This window comes from Mobula birostris, chromosome 6, assembly GCF_030028105.1.
Source record: "Mobula birostris isolate sMobBir1 chromosome 6, sMobBir1.hap1, whole genome shotgun sequence".
NCBI classification, from domain to species: Eukaryota; Metazoa; Chordata; class Chondrichthyes; order Myliobatiformes; family Myliobatidae; genus Mobula; species Mobula birostris.
The window spans coordinates 185,111,913-185,138,226 of record NC_092375.1 but is presented as its reverse complement, the minus strand read 5'-3'; the positions used below and the strand labels follow the sequence as shown (position 1 = coordinate 185,138,226).

The 26,314-nt window shown below is 42.6% G+C and overlaps 1 protein-coding gene across 1 annotated transcript in view; it reads right to left on the bottom strand.

Annotated features, from left to right (window-relative positions):
• b3galt1b (UDP-Gal:betaGlcNAc beta 1,3-galactosyltransferase, polypeptide 1b) overlaps positions 1-9,172 on the bottom strand; it is a 32,388-nt gene extending 23,216 nt beyond the window's left edge. The window contains exon 1 of the mRNA XM_072259679.1: positions 9,049-9,172. The gene's annotated coding sequence lies outside the window, so the exon portion shown is untranslated. The remainder of the gene's footprint in view (positions 1-9,048) is intronic.
• Between the last annotated feature and the right edge of the window lie 17,142 nt (positions 9,173-26,314).

Sequence of the window (26,314 nt, the reverse complement as noted above, 5' to 3'; positions counted from 1 at the left end):
CCTACACTATAAGAAACTATTTTAGTAAATCTCCTCCATAACCACATTATCAGAGATATTGTTTCCAAGGCTCCAGGTGGGAAGCTGTTGTAAGTTAACTACCTTTTCTTTCTCCATCCTTTTCAATATTTTCCCCTCCTATTATGCTTTTAGGAACACATTCATTACTGAATAGATCATAATACTGTACAATGTTTGGTGCCTTATTGCTTAACTGCATCAGGGTTAGTTTTGTAGAGCTCATATTTTAATAATATAACATTGAATTCTACAGCACATTACAGGCCCTTCAGCCCACAATGGTGCACCAACCACGTAACCTACCCTAGAAACTGCCTAGAATTTCCCTAGACAACAGTGCTCTATTTTTCTAAGCTCCATGTACCTACCTAAGAGGCTCTTAAAGGACCCTATTGGATCTGCTTCCACCACCACTGCCGGTGACAGTGTGTTCCAAGCACCACCACTCTCTGTGTGAAAAACTTACCCTCGGTACCTATTTCCAAGCACCTTAAGACTATGCCCCCTCGTATTAGCCATTTCAGTCCTGGGAAAACCCCTCTGGCTATCCACGTGAGCAATGCCCCTCATCATCTTATACACCTCTATCAGGTCACCTCTCATTCTCCCTCGCTCCAAGGAGAAAAGGCCAAGTACACTCAACCTATTCTCATAAGACACGCCCTCCAATCCAGGCAACATCCTTGTAAATCTCCTCTGCACTCTCTCTATAGTATCCACATCCTTACTGTAGTGAAGTGACCAGAACTGAGCACGGTACTCTAAGTGAGGTCTGACCAAGGTCTTATATAGCTGTAACATTACCTCATGGTCCTTGAACTCAGTCCCATGGTTGATGAATGCCAACACACCATATGCCTTCTTAACATCACTGTCAACCTGCGCAGCAGCTTTGAGTGTCCTATGGACACAGACCCCAAGATCTCACTGATCCTCCTCACTGTCAAGAGTCCTATCATTAATATCATATTACATCTTCAAATTTGACCTATCAAAATGAACCACTTTTGATCTGGGCTGAAGTCCATCTGCCACTTCTCAAGCCCAGTTCTGCATCCTATCCAGGTCCTGCTGTAACCTCCAGCAACCCTCCATACTATCCACAACACCACCAACCTGTGTGTCATCAGCAAACTTACTAACCCATTCCTCCAATCCCTCATCCAGGTCACTTATAATAATCACAAAGAACAGATCCCCGCAGAACACTACTGGTCACCGACCTCCATGCAGAGTATGAACCATCTACAGCCACCCTTTGCCTTCTGTAGGCAAGCCAATTCTGAATCCACCAGACAACGTCTCCTTGTATTCTGAATGAGCCTTGCATGGGGAACCTTATCAAATGTCTTACTGAAACCCATACACACTACATCCACTGCTCTACCTTCATCGATGTGTTTTGTTACATTGCTGCTGCGTCCTAATCCATTTTAATTAGACTGAGAAGTATTTTCAAACATCCATGTATTTCTGCAACATACAATTTGTTCAGCAATGTTTGTCTATCAGAATCAGGTTTACTATCCCTGGTATTTGTCGTGAAATGTGTTGTTTTTGTGGCAGCAGTATATTGCAGTACAATGAAAATTGTGAACTACAGTTAGTATGTGTATAATATTAAAAAATGGGGGCTGTTAATGATGGATGCCACTTTTATGAGGCATCGCTCCTTGAAGATGGCTTTGATGCTATGGAAACTAGTGTCCATGATGGAGCTGACTGAATTCACAACTTTCTGCAGCTTCTTTTGATCCTGTGCAGTAGCCACCCCTCCCCAACCCTCAAATCAGACAGCCATGCCGCTAGTTAGAATGATTTTCATGGTACATCTTAAAAAAATTTGTGAGTGTCTTTGCTGACATACCAAATCTCCTCAAACTCATAATGAAGAATAGCTACTGTCATGCCTTCTTTGTAATTGCATCAATACATTGGACCCAGGATAGATCCTCAGAAATTTCTCACTCTTTCCTCTTCTGATCCCTCTATGAGGACTGGTGCATGTTCCCTCATCTTACCCTTTCTGAAGTTCACAAATTCATTACCAATTAGATCATAATTCTGTACAATGGTGCATTAACGCTTAAGCAGATTAGGGTTATTTTGGTACAGCTCATTTTTAATACTATAATTTATTATTTTAATTAGAGTGAGATGTATTTTGAAATATGCATGTATTTTTTGCAACATGTAATTTTTTCAACAATGTCTTGTGAATTTTATCTATGAGATTGTAGCTCTTATACCACTGGATGTAAGGGAGATAGTACTGGATCTAAGAGATCTATAAGCTATATCAGTACAGCTTCCTGCACACATGCTACACTGAAAATTCATCATTAAAGTGTGACATAACTATACTTCTCATTGGAAATCTATATCTTGCAATACAGCAGCTCAATAACTGGCCAATGTTGTACATATTTTATGCACATTTTTTGGAGAAGAGATAACAGTTCCCACAAGCTATCTTCCAGCTCATTGACCTCAAGGAACTACAGTCATCTTCATACTGTAAATGTTTAATCAGCCAATAAGAGAATTTTCCCCATTGTTCTTCTTAATTAATATCAAACATTGCCTTGTTCTCAGTAGTATTTACCTGAACTTTACATCAAAATTCCCCTCCTCAGTCAACAGTTAGACCAACATCTGGAGGTAGTCGCAGATTTATTAAGCATTCTTGTTCTTTTAAATAATTTAATATTTAAAAGATTTTAAATCTTAAAATTTGTGCACTCAAAGATCATTATCATCAATGCTCAGAGTCAGGATATTCTTTCACCTAGGATTCTGCTTTCATCAGTCCCTGAACCAATCCACTTTAATGTTCTCTGAGCCTTTCATTTGGGTGTCCCTAACTTTCGTTGTATCTGCTAATTTTGAAGGGCATTTCATGTAAAAGTCTTTCTGTAGAACCAGTGTTTGAGTTACTGTTAAAGGTATGGGATGCTTAGGAATGTGGGCCATCCAACCAGGAGAGTAGAACGGGGAGAAGGTTCTAGGGGGGCTGGGGGAATTGGTTTTGTGACTGATAGTAGTGGTGGGTCTTTGTCATTTTCGGCAGGAGATGAAGAGAGAAGACGCTGGAGAGAACCAGTTGTAGGATTCAGTCCGGTGGGGAAACACAATCTGATGGAGCCCAGGTGAAGAGGTCTGCCGAGGATCGGTGAATATGCCTTTCGGAAGATTTAAGCTCTAGCCTGTGCACATTTGACTGTTTAATTATAATGGGCACTTTTTGTGTTTAGAAGCATAGAGAAACATAGAAAAGCTACAGCAGAATACAGGCCCTTCGGCCCACAATGCTGTGTGGAACACATAGGTACTTTAGAAACTACCTAGGGAAACTACCTAGGAAGTCCAGAACGAGGGGCCACAGTTTGAGGATAAAGGGGAAGCCTTTTAGGACCGAGATTAGGAAAAACTTCTTCACACAGAGAGTGGTGAATCTGTGGAATTCTCTGCCACAGGAAACAGTTGAGGCCAGTTCATTGGCTCTATTTAAGAGGGAGTTAGATATGGCCCTTATGGCTAAAGGGATCAGGGGGTATGGAGGGAAGCCTGGTACAAGGTTCTGAGTTAGATGATCAGCCATGATCATACTGAATGGCGGTGCAGGCTCGAGGGGCCAAATGGCCTACTCCTGCACCTATCCTCTATGTTTCTATGTTTTTTTACCCATAGCCCACTAATTTTCTAAGCTCCATGTACCTATCCAGGAGCTCTCTTAAAAGACCTTATCGTATCTGTCTCCACCACTGTTGTCGGCAGCCCATTCCAGCACTTCACCACCCTCTGTGTAAAAAATTTACCCCCGACATCTCCTCTGTACCTACTTCCAAGCACCTTAAAACTATACCCTCTCCTGTTAGCCATTTCAGCCCTGGGGAAAAAGCCTCTGACTATCCACATGATCAATGCCTCTCATCAACTTATACACCTCTATCAGGACACCTCTCATCCTCTGCCGCTCCAAGGAGAAAAGGCCGAGTTCACTCAACCTATTCTCATAAGGCATGCTCCCCAATCCAGGCAACATCCTTGTAATTCTCCTCTGCACCCTTTCTATGCTTTCCACATCCTTCCTTTAGTGAGACGACCAGAGCTGAGCACAGTACTCCAAGTGGGGTCTGATCAGAGTCCTATATAGCTGTAACATTACCTCTTGGCTCTTGAACTCAATCCCACGATTGATGAAGGCCAATGCACCGTATGCCTTCTTAACCACAGAGTCAACCTGCGCAGCAACTTTGAGTGTCCTATGGACTCGAACCCCAAGATCCCTCTGACCTTCCACACTGCCAAGGGTCTTATCATTAATACTATATTCTGCCATCATAATTGACCAATCAAAATGAACCACCTCACACTTTCTTGGGTTAAACTCCAGCTGCCACTTCTCAGCCCAGTTTTGCATCCTATTGACAGCCCTCCACACTATCCACAACACCCCCAACTTTAGTGTCATCACCAAATTTATTAACCCACCCCTCCACTTCCTCATCCAGGTCATTTATAAAAATCAGGAAGAAAGGAGTCTCAGAACAGATCTGTGAGGCACACCACTGGTTACCAACCTTCATGCAGAATATGACACGTCTACAACCACTCTTTGCCTTCTGTGGGCAAGCCAATTCTTGATCCACAAACCAAGGTCCCCTTGGATCCCATGACTCCTTACTTTCTCAGGCTTGTAAGGCACGACCTGCCTATGACAAAGCCATACTGATTATTCCTAATTATATTATACCTCTCCAAATGTTCATAAATCCTGCCTCTCAGGATCTTTTCCATCAACTTACCAACCACTGAAGTAAGACTCACTGGTCTATAATTTCCTGGGCTATCTCTACTCCCTTTCTCAAATAAAGGAACAACATCTGAAATCCTCCAATCCTCTGGAACCTCTCCAGTCTCCATTGATGATGCAAAGATCATTGCCAGAGGCTCAGGAATCTCCTCCCTCGATTTACACAGTAGCCTGGGGTACGTCTTGTCCGGTCCCAGAGACTTATCCAACTTGATGCTTTCCAAAAGCTCCAGCCCATCCTCTTTCTTAATGTTTATATGCTCAAGCTTTTCAATCCGCTATAAGTCAACCCTACAATCACCAAGATCCTTTTCCGTAGTAAATACTGAAGCTAAGTATTTATTAAGTATCTTCGCTATCTCCTCCAGTTCCATACACACTTTTCCTCTGTCACAATTGATTGGTCCTATTCTCTAACGTCTTATCATCTTGCTCTTCACATACTTGTAGAATGCCTGGGGGTTTCCTTAATCCTGCTTGCCAAGGCCTTCTCATGTCCCTTTCTGGCTCTCCTAATTTCATTCTTAAGCTCTGTCCTGCTAGCCTTATAATCTTCTAGATCTCGGTCATTACCTTTTTATTAAACCTTTTGTAAACTTTTCTTTTCTTCTTGACTAGATTTTCAACAGCCTTTGAACACCACAGTTCAGGTACCCTACTATCCTTTCCGTCTCATTGGAACGTACCTATGTAGAACCCCATGCAAATATCCCCTGAACATTTGCCACATTTCTGCCATACAATTCCCTGAGAATTTATGCTTCCAAGTTCCTGCCTGATAGCTTCAATCCCCTTACTCCAATTAACCACTTTCCTAACTTGTCTGTTCCTTTCCCTCTCCAATGCTATGGTAAAGGAGATAGAATTGTGATCACTATCTCCAAAATGCTCTCCCACTGAAAGACCTGACACCTGACCAGGTTCATTTCCCAATACCAGATCAAGTACAGCAGCGGTCCCCAGCAACCGGGCCACAAAGCATGTGCTACCGGGCAGTGAGGAAACAATATGAGTCAGCTGCACCTTTCCTCATTCCCTGTCACGCACTGTTGAACTTGAACATAGGGTTGCCAACTGTCCCGTATTAGCTGGGACATCCTGTATAATGGGCTAAATTGGTTTGTCCCATACAGGACCGCCCTTGTCCCGTATTTCCCCCGCTAAGGTAGAGCGTTTCTATGAAACCTTTTGTGCCGAAATGGCGTAAAGCGCAGAAGCAATTACCATTAATTTATATGGGAAAAGTTTTTTGAGCGTTTCCAGACCCAAAAAATAACCTAACAAATCATACTAAATAACACATGAAAACGAAAATAAATAACACTAACATATAGTAAAAGCAGGAATTATATGATAAATGCACAGCCTATATAAAGTAGAAATAATGTATGTACAGTATGGTCAGGAAGATGAAGGGAAAACCGATTTGTGGGGGGAAAAAAAATCGGCACGTACGTGCAAGTGCACACAGGTGCCCGTGCAAGGCTTCATGGTCATGGTAGTATTTCCTGGGGTAAAGTGTCCCAGGATTTGACTAACACACATCAAAGTTGCTGGTGAATGCAGCAGGCCAAGCAGCATCTCTACGAAGAGGTGCTGCCTGACCTGCTGCATTCACCAGCAACCTTGATGTGTGTTGCTTGAATTTCCAGCATCTGCAGAATTCCTGTTGTTTCCAGGATTTGACTGCTATTTTTGTCCCTTATTTGGGAGTGAGAAAGTTGGCAACCCTAACTGTAAAAGATATGTTGAGGTGACTTTAACCCTACTTGAACACCCCCCGCCCCCCCCCCCCCCAGTTGGCCGATCCGCAAGAATATTGTCAATATTGAACCGGTCTGTGGTGCAAAAAAGGTTGGGAACCCCTGAAATACAGCATCTGCTCTTGTAGGCTTATCTGCATATTCTGTCAGGAAACCTTCCTGAACACACCTAACAAACTCCAACACATCTAAACCCCCTGCTTGAGGAAGACTCCAATCAATATTTCAGAAATTAAATTTCCCATCACAACAACTCTGTTATTATTACACCTTTCCAGAATCTGTCTCCCTATCTGCTGCTCGATGTTCCTGTTACTATTGAGTGGTCTATAAAAAAAAACCAGTAGAGTTATTGACCCCTTCCTGTTTCTAACTTCCACCATCAGAGACTCCGTAGACAATCCCTCCATGACTTCCTCCTTTTCTGTAGCCGTGACACTATCCCTGATCAACAGTGCCACGCCCCCACCTCTTTTGCCTCCCTCCTTGTCCTTTCTGAAACATCTAAAGCCTGGCACTCGAAGTAACCATTCCTGCCCCTGAGCCATCCAAGTCTCTGTAATGGCCACAGCATCATAGCTCCAAGTACTAATCCACACTCTAAGCTCATCCGCTTTGTTCATGATGCTTCTTACATTAAAATAGACACATCTCAAACCATCAGTCTGAGCATATCCCTTCCTATCACCACGTACCCTCCCTCTCGCGCTGCCTTCAAGCTTTCTCCATTTGTGAGCCAACCGCCCCTTCCTCTGTCTCTTCAGTTTGGTTCCCACCACCTAGCAATTCTAGTTTAAACTCTCCCTAATAGTGTTCGCAAACATCCCTGCCAGGATATTGCCCCCACTGCTCCCCCCGGATTCAAGTGCAACCCGTCCTTTCTGTACAGGTCACACCTGCCTCAAAAGAGGTCCCAATGATCCAGAAATCTGAATCCCTGCCCCCTGCTCCAATACCTCAGCCACGCATTTATCCCCCACCTCATTCTATTCCTATTCTCACTGTTGCATGGCACAGGCAGTAATCCCGAGATTACTACCTTTGAGGTCCTGCTTCTCAACTTCCTTCCTAACTCCCTGCAGTCTGTTTTCAGGACATCCTCCCTTTCCTTACCAATATGTACCATGACCTCTGGCTGTTCACCCTCCCACTTCAGGATATCGTGGATGCCATCAGAAACATCCCGGATCCTGGCACCCAGGAGGCAAACTACCATCCACGTTCCTTTCCTGCATCTACAGAATCGCCTGTCTGACGCCTAACTATAGAGTCCCCTATTACTGCTGCCTTCTTCCTTTCCCTACCTTTCTGAGCTACAGGGCCAGACTCTGTGCCAGAGGCACGGCCACTGTTACTTCCCACAGGTAGGTCTCACCCCCCAACAGTACTCAAACAGGAATATTTATTGTTAAGGGGGACGGCCACAGGGGTACTCTCTAGTATCTGACTCTTGCCCTTCCCTCTCCTGAATGTTACCCTCTTATCTGTCTTCCGAGGCCCGGCGTGACTACTTGCCTGTAGCTCCTCTCTATCACCTTCTCACTTTCCCTGACCAGACAAAGGTCATCGAACTACATCTCCAGTTCCCTCACCCGGTCTCGACACACCTGGCACAGATGTGGCCGTCTGGCCGTTTTTTCTCTTCCTTTTCTTTACTAACTCTTTGGTTAACGTTCACAAATATACGTCTTTATAATTGTATGCAGTGTGCGATTTGTTATTTCATGCTGACTGGCTTTTGCAGGGCAGTAAATCACACAACATTCACTCAAACCGGACTTAGGTTTGTGAGACATCCAAGCTCACGGATTTGACAGGACCAAAGTCATACACACCCTCGGCCTACGAAGCTGGAGAAAGGTGGGTTCTGGCCGTGGAATCCAATGGCTGTTACAGAGGGGCTAATAAGCCGCATTTCCAGAGATGCCCAGTAAAAAGGGGGTTTCATAATATCTGTACCAAAGTAGTTAATTCCTTCTCCATTACCTTTCAGTTCCTGGACTGGCATTAAGTCAGCTTTTCTACTGATACAAACTATATACTCCCACTTTTGCAGAACCTATTATACACTGAGCTATGGCATGAGCAGGAATTCCCAACATTTTCAGAAACCTGGGGTGCAGTCCATCTGGTCCAGGGGACTTACCTACCTTCAGACTTCCCAGCTTCCCAAACACTTTCTCCCTGATATTAGCGATAACACTTACTCATGTCCCTGAGACTGTCGAATTTGTGCAATATGTCTGGTCTCTCCCGCAGTGAAGGCTGATGCAAACTACTTAGTCAGTTCATTCACTATCTCTTTGTTCCTCATCACTACCTCTCCACCACAGGTTCCCAACCTTCTTCACTCCATGGACCAATGCCATTAACCAAGGAGTCCGAGGACGCCAGGTCATGAGAAATCCACTGTGATTCAAATAGGGTTTTGCTGGATTAAATTCTTACCTTTGCTTGTGATTCGGTCTTCTCCCAGACAGATCTTGTGTCTTGTATCATGTCCTTCATTCCAGGAGTAGCTCACCTGGATTTGGAATCATGTTCACAAACTCAGCTCAGAATGAGGTTTAGTGACAGACTTGGATCACTCCCCCGGCTGAGGAGATAAGAAGAAGTGTTATTTATATAGACGATAGTTCTATATTAAAATTTATTTGCTACCTTAGCTGTACAAGTGATTTTCGGAAACAGCACATTATGATTTAGTGCCTCCTACTTTTGATTAAAGATCCAACAGTAATTAAAAGACAGCACTATTAAGAGGGAATATACAAAATTAACTAAGAACAACATTCAAGGGTCTGTGAAGGTATTTAGAAATTAATTTCCACTCAAACAGAATACTGTGTGCTTTGTGTTGCCCCTGAAATTTAATGTAAAATACTGGAAGCAGATTAGAATGCACTGTCATGTCTATATAGCCTATTTTACACTAGTGAATAGACATTAAGTTTGAGGTACTAAAGATTTTATAAAACACATCAGATTTAGTAATGGTGTATTGAGTACAGAGTTCTCAAATACACACACAAAATGCTGGAGGCACTCAGCAGGTGAGGCAGCATCTACAGAAATGTACAGAGTCGATGTTTCAGGCCAAGACCCTTCTTGAAGACTGAAAAGGAAGGGAAAGACACCAGATTAAAAAAGGGGGGTGGAGGGGAAGGAGGATAGTTTTAAGATGATAAGTGAAGCCAGGTGGGTGGGAAAAGTCAAGGGCTGGAGAAGAAGGTATCTGATAGGAGGGTGGACCATCGGAGAAAGGAAAGAAGGAGCGATCTAGGGGGAAGTAATAGGCAGGTGACCAGAGGGGAAAGGTCAGAGTGGGGAATAGAAGAAGGGAGGGGAAAGAGGATTTTTTTTAGCAGAAGGAGAAATTGATATTCGTGCTATCAGGTTGGAGGCTACCCAGATGGAATATAAGGTATTGTTCCAGCACTTGAGGGTGTCTTCATCGTGGCGCAAAAGGAGGCCATGGGCCAACATGTTGCAACAAAAATAGGAATCACAATTAAGATGCTTGGCCACCGGGAAGCTCTGCATGTGGCAGATGGAGTGGAGGTGCTCAACAAAGTGGTCCCCCAGTTTACAACGGATCTCGCCAACGCAGAGGAGAGTGCATTGGAACATTCAGAATCAGATTTGACATCACCGGTGTACATTGTGAAATAAGTATTTGGAAATCCAGCGAGGGTAAGAATGTCACAGTACAACATTCTACTTATTTTGGGGACCAAGCTGAAAAGGTCAGCTAGTTTCTTTAGTTGAACAAAATACTCGAAAATTAACTTTATATATTTCAACAATAGCATTGCATTATGAAATAGCAGCAATTTTTCTTTTATTGTATTGGAACTATATATTCTTGTCTTTTTACATGTTCTACTGAAGTGTTAAACTTCGCTATGATCATCCGCAGGCTTTTTTTGCAGCTTTTCTAGCCATCTGGTTACTACTTCTTCAGGATGTGACAACGTCCCTCCCTTCAAAAGAACTAAAAGCAACTGATATGGTACTGGAATACACAGTATTATAGTCTGTCTGGGTAGCCTCCAAACTGATGGCACCAACATCGACTTCTCAAATTTCCAGTAATTTCCCCCAACCCCTTTGCCATTGCCCATTCCTGTTTCCTTCTCACACCTCATCTCCTTACCTGGCCGTCAACTCCCTCTGGTTCTCCTCCCCCTTCCCTTTCTTCCACGGTCTTCTGTCCTCTCCTATCAGATTCCTCCTCCTCCAGCCTTTTACCTCTTTCACCAATCGACTTCCCAACTGTTTACTTCAGCCTCTCCCCTCCTCCCGCTTTCACTGATCAGCTGCTGCCTTGTGCTTCTTCCTCTCCTCTCCCACCTTCTTAGTCCGACTTCTCTCCTTCCGTTCAAGTTCCGATGAAAGGTCTTGGCCTGAAACCCGATTGTTTATTCCCATCCACAGAAGCTGCCTGACCTGTTGAGTTCCTCCAGCACATTGCGTGCATTGCTTTAGACTTTCAGCATCTGCAGCACCTCTTGTGTCCATGATGTGGTCCACCACTTTGAAAGGGTTTACTGAAAATGCACAGCAGTACTGCATTGGGTGGTTAACTTTGTAGTATATTCTGTCATTTAATGGAAATATCTTAGCACCACATAGTAAGTTGGTCCTCTGCATGATATGTCATGAACTTCCTGGGGTCTATGTTAGTTGAAGAAGTGTGGAAAACTGTACATGAAGAAATGTAATATTTTATTAAAAATCATTATTAGGTATCAGGTGTAATTAAAAAATCTGGTACTTATTTTCAGTTCTATTGGATGCTAAGTGATACTTAAATGTAATGTTTAGTCCTGAGGTGTTGAGAATGAAGGGAGTGGTGTATGTCTTTATAATCCAACCTAATAAAGTAGGTCAGCTTTTCTTCCCTGTGAACATCCATATTAAGCACTTGAGAACAAACATTATTATAATTGTCTGCAAGTTCCTGCCAACAGTATGAGGGTTAAAAGCAGAACTGATTCCTAATTAGTTAATTCAGCACGATAGCCATCAGTCCATTGAACGGATCTTTAATCAGGGCTTTTGGATTCCCATATACGTGTTTACATTTAGATCTATGAGATAAGATATTGCAGCTTGCTTTGCAAGGTTAACAAATTAATTCTTCTGAAATTCAGTTTCAAAGTACATTTTTCATCAAAGTATGTATGCAGTATACAATCCTGAGATTTGATTCCCCCAGACAGCCATGAAACAAAGAAAACCCCGGTATCTGTTCAAAGAAAACATCAAACCACATCACACACAAAACAAAATCATGCAAAATGGCGTTAAAAAAAGCGAAAAATACAAAATTTATAACACAAAAATCAAAAGAGTCCAGGCATATTCAGACCAGACCAGTGTTCATTATCTGCAGGCTGTCCCGATTTGCCTCGATTCAAAATTGCCCAAAATAGCAACAAAAAAAGAGAGATCAGATACCGAAACACATCATAATGTGAACTACAGAGTCCAATCCACAAACTGTGCTGATTAAACCTTGTCCAAGACCCAGAATTTCGGCAACATCCTCTGGTAGCACTCAGAGGGAGAGAGGGAGAGAGGGAGAGAGGGAGAGAGGGAGAGAGGGGGAGAGGGAGAGGGAGAGGGAGAGGGAGAGGGAGAGGGAGAGGGAGAGGGAGAGGGAGAGGGAGAGGGAGAGGGAGAGGGAGAGGGAGAGGGAGAGAGAGAGGGAGAGAGAGAGAGAGAGAGAGAGAGAGAGAGAGAGAGAGAGGGAGGGAGGGAGGGAGGGAGAGAGAGAGAGGGAGAGAGAGAGAGAGAGATCATTCAAACACAGGGACCTTCCTTCGGGAGGAGAGAGAGAGGTCAAAGGTGAACAACTTCCTCTGATATCAGTGAGTGAGAGGCCGGTAGATGGTGCTGAACACCTGCTCACCTTCCTCACTCACCTCGATGATTTCAATTGTCCTCAGTGTTTTAATCGGTGAGATTGGCGAGAAATGGAGTCGATCATAGGCTCGCACTTCAGTCTCTGAGCTTCTTGGATTTGAAGCCTTGTGGAACATCCTCGAGACAGCGAAGTGCCAAATCACTGAATCAGTGCAAAAACACACCACAGACTCCAGCAGTAGCAGAACCACATTCGAAAGAAAAAGATGACATAAAATAAGCGGAAGTAGTAGTTTCGTGAACCATCGAAAGGACATCATTTTTGGTCACCTTATTCGCTGGCGCCATCTTCATTTTGTGAAGATATTTAGAAATTAGTCTCCAGAAAATATTATTATAAAAAAATTCCAATAAACAGATCTAAAATTAACTCAACACACACAAAATGGGAACGCAGCAGGCCAGGCAGCATCTATAGGAAGAGGTACAGTCGACGTTTTGGGCCGAGACCCTTTGTCAGGACTAACTGAAAGAAGAGTTAGTAAGAGACTTGAAAGTGGGAGGGGGAGGGGGAGATCCAAAATGATAGGAGGAGGGGGAGGGATGGAGCCAAGAGCTGGACAGGTGATTGGCAAAGGGATACAAGGCTGGAGAAGGGAGAGGTTCATGGGATGGGAGGCCTAGGGAGAGAGAAAGGGGGAGAAGAGCACCAGAGGAAGATATAGTGAGAGGGACAGCAGGAGAAAAAAGAGAGAAAAAGAAAGGGTAATTAATAAAAAATAATAAATAAATAAGGGATGGGGTAAGAAGGGGAGGAGGGGCATTAACAGAAGTTAGAGAAGTCAATGTTCATGCAATCAGGTTGGAGGCTACCCAGATGGAATATAAGGTGTTGTTCCTCCAACCTGAGTGTGGCTTCATCTTGACAGTAGAGGAGGCCATGGATAGACATGTCAGAATGGGAATGGGATGTGGAACTAAAATGTGTGGTCACTGGGAGATCCTGCTTTCTCTGGCGGACAGAGTGTAGGTGTTCAGCAAAACAATCTCCCAGTCTGCGTCGGGTTTCACCAATATATAGAAGGCAGCACCAGGAGCACCGGACGCAGTATATCACCCCAGCCGACTCACAGGTGATATCACTGTCTAAAAGAGTCACAGGAAAGTGGATAATCAAGGTGTAAAAAGTAAATATGAAAAGTGCTTGATTTGCAAGGAAATGAAGTAAGAGTGAACAGTTGTCTCCATAATGAGTTTACCTGGATATTCTCAAATGCAGTACAATCATCATTACCTTTTTTTCTCACTCCACCTTTGCTGACTTCTGCAGTTTTCTAACTGTCAGCTAAGTGTTCTTTTGAGCAATCAGTCTTCTTCAAACTAATACTATCTTCAAATTAAATAAAAGCAGAAAATATTAGAAGTACTTATGCAACTTTTGAAGTTGCGTAAGATGCTGGTGAGGCCTAATTTGGAGTATTGTGTGCAGCTTTGGCCACCTACCTACAGGAAAGATGTAACTAAGATTGAAAGAGTACAGAGAAAATTTACAAAGATGTTGCTGAGTCGAAAGCAGTGGTCCCCAACCACTGGGCCGCGAGGAAATGATATGATTTGGTGATAAGAGCGGATATGAGTCAGCTGCACCTTTCCTCATTCCTTGTCACGCACTGTTGAACTTGAACACCACCCCCCCCCCCCCCCGTCAGCTGGTCTGCAAGAATATCGTCAATACTAAACTGGTCTGCGATGTGCAAAGGTTGGGGACCCCTGGTCTAGAGGGCCTGAGTTGTAAGGAAAGGTTGGGGACCCCTGGTCTAGAGGGCCTGAGTTGTAAGGAAAGGTTGAATAGGGTAGGACGTTATTCCTTGGAATGTAGAAAACTGAGGGGAGATTTGATAGAATTATGAGGGGTATAGCTAGGGTAAATGCAAGCAGGCTTTTTCCACTGAGGTTAGGTGGGAGTACCGCCAAAGGTCACGGGTTAAGGGTGAAAGTTGAGAAGTTTAAAGGGAACATGAGGGGAATTTTCTTCACTAAGAGGGTTGTGAGAGTGTAGAATGAGCTGCAAGTAGTGTATACAAGCTCAATTTCAATGTTTAAGAGAAGTTTAGATAGGTACATGGATGGTAGGGGTATGGACGGCTAAGGGGTATGGACGGCTATGGTCCATGGACTACCACCAATCGGACTGGGCAGTTCAAATGTTCCAGCACAGACTAGATGAACCAAAGGGCCTGTTTCTGTGCTATACGTTTCTATGACTCTACTCAGATCAGACAGCATTGGTGGAAAAAGAAATGGTCTTAACTCAAGGATTCTTCATCAGTGCTAAGCCACTCATCTTTCCCTTGCAATGGAGTCAGGGGGATTCTGAAGGGAAGAGTCCGGAATGTGCCATGTGACAATGAGAGCATCTGGTTATGATATTTTTGTTTTGTGCTCAAGTGCAAGAAGTACCTACATGATGTAATGGGGGAGAAAAGAAATAATTGAGAGCGCGCTCTGGGCAGACCGAAATAAGGGCTATTCCATTTTTCCTCACAAAAAAGGCATAACTTGTATTTCTCACAAAAAAAATGTATACCCTGTGCCCAAGTTCCATGGTGGGAAGATCTCCTAAGGAAATGAGATCTGAAATTTTCTGATAGGGGTCAATGCCCAAATGGAGGTACGAAGTGTCCAGGGGACAATTCACCAATCCACAGCACCACCCACCACAACAAATTTAACAACATTATTACAGAAAGCTGCAAATTTAGAAAATTGGAACAAGTACGGGGAGTAGAAAAATTGAGAAAGTCACTGGTTAACAGCAAATAGTTGGTCTACTCAGGGTAGAAGGGTAGATGAGAGAAAAAAGGGTCCAAAAAGCTTGGGGTGTGGGGTCCTAGTCAAACAAATAGACATGACGGCAGAGGAAGAAGAGCTTAATGTTACAGTGAATTCAAAATTCATTAAGATCAACTATATGGAGATGAAGTGTCTACTGAAGACTAATTGTTTAGGATGAGGTAGGGAGGGAGACCTGAAAAAAGGAGAGAAAACATGGTATAAACATAATGGATGGAACTGGGGAGAAAGATAAGGCTCAATAGAAAATGAAGAAGGAAGAAGATCTGGAAGGTTGTTCGAATTCAAGAGCTGCTGAGGTTTGTGACCATTGATTCCAGAAGGGTAAAAATCACATATTGCACCTCCAAATGTGGCAGAGGATAAAGTAGAACAGTGACTACAACAGCTTTGAGAAACTGAGTCAGAAATGTAATAGTAAGAGAGAAAAAAGAGACTGCAGATACTGGAACCTGGAGGAAGAATCTGTCGGAGGAACACAGGAACTCAAGCTATCTACAATTACCATCTACAAATTTGCTGATGATACAACCATTGTTGGTAGAATCTCAGATGGTGACGAGGGGGCGTACAGGAGTGAGATATGCCAACTAGTAGAATGGTGCTGCAGCAACAACCTGCACTCAATGTAAGTAAAACGAAAGAGCTGATTGTGGACTTCAGGAAGGGTAAGATGAGGGAACACATATCAATCCTCATAGAGGGATCAGAAGTGGAGAGAGTGAGCAGCTTCAAGTTCCTGGGTGTCAAGATCTCTGAGGATCTAACCTGGTCCCAACCTATTGATGTAGTCATAAAGAAGGCAAGACAGCGGCTATACTTCATTAGGAGTTTGAAGAGATTTGGCATATCAACAAATATACTCAAAAACTTCTATAGTTGGACCTGGAGAGCATTCTGACAGGCTGCATCACTGTCTGGTATGGAGGGGCTACTGCACAGGACCAAAAGAAGCTGCAGAAGGTTGCAAATCTAGTCAGCTCCATCTTGGGCACCAGCCTACAAAGTATCCAGGACATCTTCAAGGAGCGGTGTCTCTGAAAGACAGTGTCCATTATTAAGGACCTCCAGCACCCAGGGCATGCCCTTTTTTCACTGTTACCATCAGGTAGGAGGTACAGAAGCCTGAAGGCACATAGTCAGTGATTCAGCAACAGCTTCTTCCCCTCTGCCATCCAGTTCCTAAATGGACATTGAAGCTTTTGACACTACCTCACTTTTTTAAATATACAGTATTTCTGCTTTTGCACATTTTTAAAAAATCTGTTCAATATACGTAATCGATTTACTTGTTTATTTATTATGTTTTATTTTATTTTTTTTTCTCTCTCTGTTAGACTATGTATTGCATTGAACTGCCATTGCTAAGTTAACAAATTTCATGTCAGATGCCGGTAATAATAAACCTGATTCTGATTCTGATCTGTGGAACAATCCTTTCCTCCCAAAGATGCTGCTTGACCCCGCTGAGTTCCTCTTGCAGACGGTACAGTGTGGCGGTCCAGAATAGCACATCTACCAAAGGATGGCCTTCAGCATCATCTCCGGATGTGAATATAGAACAGTGCAGCTCAGAAGCAGGCTGTTCCTTTCACCAACTGGAATGGCAATCTAATTAATCCCATCCGCTGCACATGGTCTGTATCCCTCTACTCCCTGCCTGCTTACGTCTGCAAGCTTCTGAAATGTTGCTATGAAATCTGCTTCTACCAGCTCCACTGGAAGTGCATTCCAGGCACCTACCACAATGTGTGCTCAGTAGTGTAGTGGTTAGCACAACGCTTTACAGTACAGGAGACTTGGGTTCAATTCCCGCCACTGCCTGTAAGGTGTCTGTACGTTTTCCCCGTGACCTTGTGGGTTTCCAGTTTCCTCCTATAATACCAAAGATTGGCGTATAAATTGTCCTGTGATTAGCGAGGATTAAATCGGGGTTGTTGGGCGGGACAGCTTGAAGGGCTGGAAGAGCCTGTTCCACGCTATATCTCAATTAATGACTAAATAAATAAATCTTGCCTTGCACATCTCCTTTAAACTTTCCCCCCTCTCACCTTCAGATACAATAGGGTCTTTTAAAAGCCTCTTAGATAGATACATGGAGCTTATAAAAATAAAGGGCTATGTGCTTGGGAAATTCTCAGTAGTTTCTAGAGTGGGTTACATGGTCAGCACAACATTGCGGGCCGAAAGGCCTGTAATGTGCTGTAGATTTCTATGTTCTACGTACGTTATTATCCCAATAATTAAGTGAAAACTTGGTTTTGCATTCCATCTTTGCAGATCATTTCATTACAACAGTGCATTGAAGAAAACAATACTGAATGCAAAATACGGTGTTACAGTTACAAAGAAAATGTAATGAAGAAAGACAATAAAGTACAAGGCCATGACCTGGTAGCTTATGAGGTCAAGAGTTAACCTTATCACAATAGAGGACCACTCAACAGCCCTTGAGCCTGGTGGTACATTCCTTCAGGCTTTTGCAAGTTCTGCACACTGAAAGGGAGGGGGTGGTCAGAAGAGAGACTGTCTGGGATGGGTGGTGTCTTTGATTATATTGGCTGCTTTACTGAGGGAGCAAGAAGTGCAGACAAACTTCATGTCTATTTGACATTTGCACCCTGGGATGAAGACCACCCACACTTTCTATACCTCAGTTTTAAATATTTCTGTCCAGTCTTCCCTTAGCCTCTGACTCTCCAAAGAAAATATGATTGGAATACAGTCTCAAGAATTATTGGATATTTGTTCACAACTATGATCTTGAATGGATTCAAAATGTGAAGTATGGAATCTTTAAATTCTCTGGTTGGCAGACTGAACTGCTTTTGCAATTGTATTTTTTGCCTTAGAGGCAAATTGTAAAACTATCATTTTTTAAAGAAGTTTTTGATACCACTTCTCAATTGCTATACCTTTCAACATAGTTCCCAACTACATCTATCTTTTTAGATTGCTTTGTTTGGATAGAAGACTTATCTAAAATCAATAGTTTGCTAACTTCATTCAAAATTTAAAGTCTTCTCACAGTTTTGACAGTCAGTAAGCCTTGGGGAATGGCTCAACTAGCTGGTGAAGCTGCAGAGGAACAAATGGGCCAGTAGCCAGCTTTAGAAACTTGGGCTGAATTTGTTTTGCTTTGCACTCTCTGGAGGGAAAGGAATATCAAGTGCTCCCTATAAATTTATCTTCCATATGACACTCCATGAGCAATGAAAATGCCTCAAAGGCAGGGGTTTCCAATTCGGATCGCCCTACCCCTTGGTTAATGGTAGGGATCCATGGCATAAAAAAAGTTGGGATCCCCTGATCTAAGGGAACGAGTATGTAAAGATGGGCAGTGGAACTTCTGAGTGAAAGAAGAGTTCAATAAAGATGGATGAAACTATTCACTGCCAGCCAAATGCACCAGGCTGGAACTTCATGTATCTGAATACGATTTGGGTAAGCACAGCAACAGGAGCAGCAACTACAGGCACTTTGCCATTCACGAGCTAAAGAGACTCACAAATTAGACTATAAGAATTAAGAGCAGAATTAGTCGATTCAGCCCATTTTGTCTTCTCCATCAATGGCCGATCCATTTTCCCTCTCAACCCCGTTCTACTGCCTTCTCCCCAAAACCTTACTTGCTCTGACTAATCAAAAACCTATCAATCTCTGCCTAAAAATACACACAATGACCTGGCTTCCACACCTGACAGTGGCAATCAATTCCATAGATATACAAGCAATCAATTCTGAGCTGTGCCTGCTGGACTCCCCTATTATGGGCAACATCCTCTCCACATCCACTCTCTCTTGGCCTTTCAACATTTGGCAGTTTTCAATGAGCTCCCTCTTCATTCTTCTAAAATACAGCCAGCGCAGACCCAGAACCATCAAGCATTCCTCATACGATAACCGTTCATTCCTGAGATCAATCTTGTGAAACCCCCCCTGAACCCTCTCCAATGTCAGCACACTCTTTCTTAGATGGGCCAAACCTGCTCACAATACTCCAAGTGAGGCCTCTGCCATGCCTTGTAAGGCCACAGCATTACATCCTTGCTTTATATCCTAGCCTTCTTGAAATGAATGTTAACATTGTATTGGCCTTCCTCACATCAAGCTGTAAGTTAACCTTCAGGGAAACTTGTACAAGGATTCCCAAGTATTTTTGCACCTCAGCTTTTTGAATTTCCTATCCATTTAGAAAATGGCTTATGCCTTTATTCCTTCTACCAAAGTACATGGTATTCCCAACACTGTATTCCACCTGCCATTTCTTTGCCCATTCTCCTAATCTGTACAAGTTCCTCTGCAAATTCACTGTTTCCGCAATACTACCTGCCCCTCCACCTACCTTCATATCATCCTCAAACTTGGCCACAAAGCTATCAATTCTGTCATACAAACTACTGAAATATAACGTGAAAAGAAGCAGTCCCACTAGGTGGCCAACCAGAAAATGCTCCATTTATTCCCACTCTTTGCCACCTATCAATCAGCCAGTCCTCCATGCATCCTAGTATCTTTCCTGTAATACCATGGGTTCTTATCCTGTTAAGCAGCCTCAAGTGTGGCACATTGTCAAAGGTCTTCTGAAAATCCAAGTACTCAACATCCACTGATTCTCCTGACATTGGCTTATTTTATCACGTGCGAAGTACCCTGAGATCTCATCCTTAACAATTGATTTCAACATCTTCCCAACCACTGGGGTCAGGAAAACTAGCCTATCATTACCTTTGATCTGCCTCCCTCCTTTCTTGAAGAGTGAAGAAACATTGCAATTTTCTGGTCCTCCAGAACTATGCCAGAACCTAGTGATTGTTATAAGGTCATTACTAATGTCTCCACAATCTCTTCAGCCACCATTTTCAGAGCCCTGGGGCCTACACCATCTATCTGGTCCAGGTGACTTATCTACCTTCAGGCCTTTCAGTTTCTCAAGCATATTCTCCCTACTAACAGCAATTCCACTCACTTCTGCCCCTTGACAATCTCAAACTTTTGGCATACTGCTAGTGTCTTCCACAGACTGATGGAAAATACTTATTCAGTTCATCTGCTATTTCTTTGTGTCCCATTGACTCCCCAGCATTATTTTCCAGTGGTCTGATACCTACTCTCACCTTTCTTTTACTCTTTCTATATGTAAACCAACTTTTTGTATCATCTAATACTATCGGCAAGTTTACCTTTATATATCATCTTTTCCTTCCTTATGACTTTTTTAGTTGCCTTCTGTTGGTTTTTAAAGCTTCCCAATCCTCTAATTTCACACTATTATTTGCTCTATTATATTCCCTGTCTTTTTCTTTTATGTTGTTTCTGACTTCCCATTTCAGCCACGGTTACATTGTCCTGCCATTAGAATACTACCTCTTTCAAATGTATTTATCGTACAACTTCTCCAAATTTGTTGCTCTGCAGTTATCCATGCTCTATCATATTATTATCACTGGTCCTAAGGGTTCTATTACCTTAAGCTCCCTAATCATACCAGTTCATTACACAATACTCAATCAACACTGGCATTTCCCCTAACAGACTCAACCACAAGCTGTTCTAAAAAGCCACCGTGTAGATATTCTACAAGTTCTCTCTCTTGGGATCCAGCACCAACCTGATTTTTCCAATCGACGGGCATATTGGAATCCTCCATGCGTATCGCAACATTACCCTTTGGCTTGCCTTCCTATCTACAGTTGTAATTTGCAGACCACATCCTCGCTACTGTTCAGAGGCTGCATATCACTCCCATCAGGGTCTTTTTACCCTTGCAGTTTCTTAACTCTACCCACAAGAACTCTACATCTTCCGATCCTATATCACTTCTTTCCAAGGATTTATTTTCTTTTTTACTAACACAGCCATACCACTCCTCCTGTCTCCCTGCCTGTACTTTTGATACAATGTGCATCCTTGGCTGTTGAGCTCCTTCTGTGATCTTCTTTCAGTCATAACTCAGTAATGCCCACAACATCATACCTACCAACCTCCAACTGTGCTACAAGATCAACCAATTTATTATCTATACTGTGTGCATTCAAATATAACATCTTTTAAATCTACTCCCCAGCTGTTTTTCTCCAGTCCTGCCGAAGAGTTTTGGTTGAAACGTCGACTGTACTTTTCTCCATAGATGCTGCCTGTTCTGCTGAGTTCCTCCAACATTTTAACCATATAACAATCACAGCACAGAAACAGGACATCGCGGCCCTTCTAGTCCGTGCCGAACTCTTACTCTCACCTAGTCCTACTGACCTGCACTCAGCCCATAACCCTCCATTCCTTTCCTGTCCATATACCTACCCAATTTTACTTTAAATGACAATATCAAACCTGCCTCAACCACTTCTGCTGGAAGCTCATTCCACACAGCTACCACTGTCTGAGTAAAGAAGTTCCCCCTCATGTTACCCCTAACTTTGCCCTTTAACTCTCAAGTCATGTCTTCTTGTTTGAATCTCCCCCACTCTCAATGGAAAAAGCCTATCCACATCAACTCTATCCCCCTCATAATTTTAAATACCTCTATCAAGTCCCCACTCAACCTTCTACGCTCCAAAGAATAAAGACCCAACTTGTTCAACCCTTCTCTGTAACTAAGGACATGAAACCCAGGTAATATTCTAGTAAATCTTCTCTGTACTTTCTCTATTTTGTTGACATCTTTCCTATAATTCAGTAACCAGAACTGTACACAATACTCCAAATTTGGCCTTACAATGCCTTGTACAATTTCAACATTACATCCCAACTCCTATACTCAATACTCTGATTTATAAAGGCCAGCAAACCAAAAGCTTTCTTCACCACCCTATCCACATGAGATTCCACCTTCAGGGAACTATGCACCATTATTCCTAGATCACTCTGTTCTACTGCATTCTTCAATGCCCTACCATTTACCACGTATGTCCTATTTTGATTAGTCCTACCAAAATGTAGCACCTCACATTTATTAGCATTAAACTCCATCTGCCATCTTTCAGCCCACTCTTCTAACTGGCCTAAACCTCTCTGCAAGCTTTGAAAACCTACTTCATTATCCACAACTCCATCTATCTTAGTATCATCTGCATACTTACTAATCCAATTTACTACCCCATCATCCAGATCATTAATGTATATGACAAACAACACTGGACCCAGTACAGATCCCTGAGGCACACTACTAGACACCGGCCTCCAATCTGACAAACAGTTATCCACCACTACTCTCTGGCGTCTCCCATCCAGCCACTGCTGAATCCCTTTTACTACTTCAATATTAATACCTAATGATTGAACCTTCCTAACTAACCTTCTGTGTGGAACCTTGTCAAAGGCCTTACTGAAGTCCACATAGACAACGTCCACCACTTTACCCTCATCAACTTTCCTAGTAACCTCTTCAAAAAATTCAATAAGATTTGTCACACATGACCTTCCACGCACAAATCCATGTTGACTGTTCTTAATCAGACCCTGTCTATCCAGATAATTATATATACCATCTCTAAGAATACTTTCCATCAATTTACCCACCACTGACATCAAACTCACATGCCGATAATTGCTGGGTTTACTCTTAGAACCCTTTTTAAAAAATGGAACAACATGAGCAATATGCTTTCTAATTACATTTGAAATATTTCTGTCAGACCCCCTGCTATTTCCACACTAACTTCCCTCAAGGTCCTAGGGAATATCCTGTCAGGTCCCAGAGACTTATCCACTTTTATATTCCTTAAAAGTGCCAGTATTTCCTCTTCTTTAATCATCATAGTTTCCGTAACTACCCTACTTGTTTTCCTTACTTTACACAATTCAATATCCTTCTCCTTAGTGAATATGGAAGAAAAGAAATTGTTCAAAATCTCCCCCATTTCTTTTGGCTCCACACATAGCTGTCTACTCTGATTCTCTAAGGGGCCAATTTTATCCCTCACTATCCTTTTGCTATTAATATAACTGAAGAAACCCTTTGGATTTATTTTCAGCTTACTTGCCAAAACAACCTCATATCTTCTTTTAGCTTTTCTAATTTTTCGTAAGATTCTTTTTACATTCTTTATATTCCTCGAGCACCTCATTTACTCCAGGCTGCCTATATTTATTGTAGATATCTCTCTTTTTCCGAACTAAGTTTCCAATATCCCTTGAAAACCGTGGCTCTCTCAAACTTTTAACCTTTCCTTTCAACCTAACAGGAACATAAAGATTCTGTACCCTCAAAATTTCACCTTTAAATTACCTCCATTTCTCTATTACATCCTTCCCATAAAACAAATTGTCCCAATCCACTCCTTCTAAATCCTTTCGCATCTCCTCAAAGTTAGCCTTTCTCCAATCAAAAATCTGAACCTTGGGTCCAATCCTATCCTTCTCCATAATTATAACAAAACTAATGGCATTGTGATCACTGGACCCGAAGTGCTCCCCAACACATACCTCCGTCACCTGACCTATCTCATTCCCTAACAGGAGATCCAACACTGCCCCTTCTCTAGTTGGTACCTCTATGTATTGCTGCAAAAAACTACCTTGCACACATTTTACAAACTCCAAACCATCCAGCCCTTTTATAGAATTGGTTATATGGTTATAGGGGTGTATTATAGACCACCTAATGGGGAGCGAGAACTGGAAGAGCAAATTTGTAAGGAGATAGCAGATATTTGTAGTAAGCACAAGGTTGTGATTGTAGGAGATTTTAATTGTTCACACTTCCCCTTCCCCCTCCTAACTGTGACCCACTTGTCTACCTCCCGTGGCCCCAGTGTGACCACCTGCCTGTAACTCCTCTCTATCAACTCCTCGCTCTCCCTGACCAGACGAAGGTCGTCAAGCTGCAGCTCCAGTTCCCTAACACGATCCCTTAGGAGCTGCAGCTTGGCGCATCTGGCGCAGATATGGACGTCCAGGAGACTAGGAGATTCCAGGACCTCCCATATCCGACACCGAGAACAGCAAGCTGCCCTCACAATCATACTTCCCCCTTTCCTCAAATAACAGGGAAAATTGAAAACCAAACCTACTTTGCCTCGCCTGTTTCCACCTAAGCCCGTTGAGCCAAAGCCCTTAAGCCGTCACTCTGCTCCCAGCTCACTCCGCAGCCCGCAAGATGACGCTGCCTGCTGTATACGGCTGTGTTCCTTTTAAATCTTCTGCGCTTCACTGCCCGACGTCACACGCCTGCGCAGTCCCACCTCTCTTAACTCCGATGAGAAAAAGAAAAAATCAAAATGGCTTCCGCCGCACTCCCGCTCCGATTCTCAGACTTCCTTCTCCGAATTTTGTACGTGTTGATACTGTTCACTGTGGTAGGCAGGCCAGAACCATCTGCAGACAAGATTCAGATTATGGCCCGTCTGCTGTGAAGCACAGCTCAAGGGATCAAATTAAGTTTCCACAAATAGTGAATGATGAATTGGCCTATTTTGGTACAGTGGAATAATGAATTTGTCAGAAATAAGAATATATACATAGGAAAACATTAGCTGTTTACCTTCCTTGATTTTTCTCTGGAATCAATGCACTTTGATTCTTTTTGTCAATTCAAATTGTAGTCATGGATTCCAGTTAATTGGGACATATTAGGGCCAGTATGTTTTGGCCCAATTATGCGGCTGCCCCAATTAGCTGACGTTCCATTGATATAGTTAAGGTGGTATAAAAATACAAACTGAGTGACAAACTACAAGACCATAAGACATGGGAGCAGAATTAGGCCATTTGGCCAATCGATTCTGCTCCACCATTCAGTCATGGCTGATCCACTTTTCCCCTCCTCAACTGCGCTCCCCAACCTTCTCCCCATAACCTTTGACGCCATGTCCACTCAAGAACCTACCAATCTCTGCCTTAAATACACCCAACGACCTGGCATCCACAGCTGCCTGTCGTAACAAATTCCACAAATTCACCACCATCTGTCTAAAGAAATTTCTCCACATCTGTTTTAAATGGATGCCCCTCTATCCTGAGGCTGTGCCCTCTTGTCCTAGACTCCCCTGCCATGGGAAAGATGCTTTCCACATCTACTTTTTCTAAGCCTTTCAACATTCGAAAGGTTTCAGTGAGATCCCCTCTCATCTTTCTAAATTCCAGCAAGTACAGTCCCAGAGAAGAGGGCAGAGGGTTTATGCATTTAAATGAAATTCAGAACAAACTATTACATTACCAATACTATAATTGTACTATAAAACTGTATTAGGCCCCAATAGTTATCAAAAGAGTTCATCCAGCTGCCATTTTCTTTTGAGCAACTGTAACTGAACAAAATCAGCGCAGACATCTAGTGCATATAATGATTTTGACGATTGCATCCTTCAAATCTTCATTTTCATTGTAACACCCAAGATAATTATAGATGGCTTCCAATTTGTTGTAGCTCCTAACTTGAAGTAGTGAAATTATTTCAATTTTACTCTCAGCGTTTCTGGCATCTCCGAGTCTGAATGCTTGAAACCGCAATGAGCAGAACAGTTCCAAATTGTCTTACTGCTTATTCCTCACCAACTATCAGTGACAAAAATCACTGCTTTTTGAATGCAAACACACACAACTGACACTATTTGAAAACCATTCACTCTTAGTGTAGTATCAAACAGTGCACGTGACTGACACTAGTTAGAAACTGTTTGGCAACAATCTCCTGTCCCAATTGAGCAGAATAGTGTCCCAAATATATGAAAGGAATCCCAGCATTTCTCTTGATTAGTTTTTGTTCTTTAAAAGTTGTCCCAAATAAGTTGTTGCCCCAATTAATTGATGACCAAATTAACCAGAATCCACTGTACATCACTCTCAATTATGAATGAGACATATGCCAGTGATTTTTCTTGAACCTAAGATTTAATACATTCTGTCAATTTCAATTATGACATAATTAAGTCCTTTAAAATGGGGTTAACTCCAAGGAATGAATGTGAAATTTATTCACATTTAATAACTTACATTTTTCAAAATCTTTAACTTTAAGTAGTACATATATTATACTATTATAGGCCTTCCC